We start from the raw sequence: 309 nt of genomic DNA on the forward strand, positions 1-309 counted from the left end.
GTCAGAGGGACCTGAAACTTGGCTCCAAGAACCCCCCAGAGGTTCCCCACCTTTGTGCCAAGTTTGGTCCATGTGGGTCCTTCCCTTCACATAGCTGTCATTGACCCCCATTATAAGAAAAAGACATACTTAGCTTATAGCGCAAAAACTAAAAAGTACTTAGGGACCAAACTTGGTGTGTATATACCCCTCAAGGGACTACACCTTCTGACTAAGTTTGGTGGACCTAGGCCACGCCCTTCTTGGGGCTGTCATAGACTCCCATTCATTTTTAGGGTTAGGGTTAGGGTTAGGGTTAGGGTTAGGGTT

This window comes from Austrofundulus limnaeus, unplaced genomic scaffold, assembly GCF_001266775.1.
Source record: "Austrofundulus limnaeus strain Quisiro unplaced genomic scaffold, Austrofundulus_limnaeus-1.0 Scaffold2869, whole genome shotgun sequence".
Classification (NCBI taxonomy): Eukaryota; Metazoa; Chordata; class Actinopteri; order Cyprinodontiformes; family Rivulidae; genus Austrofundulus; species Austrofundulus limnaeus.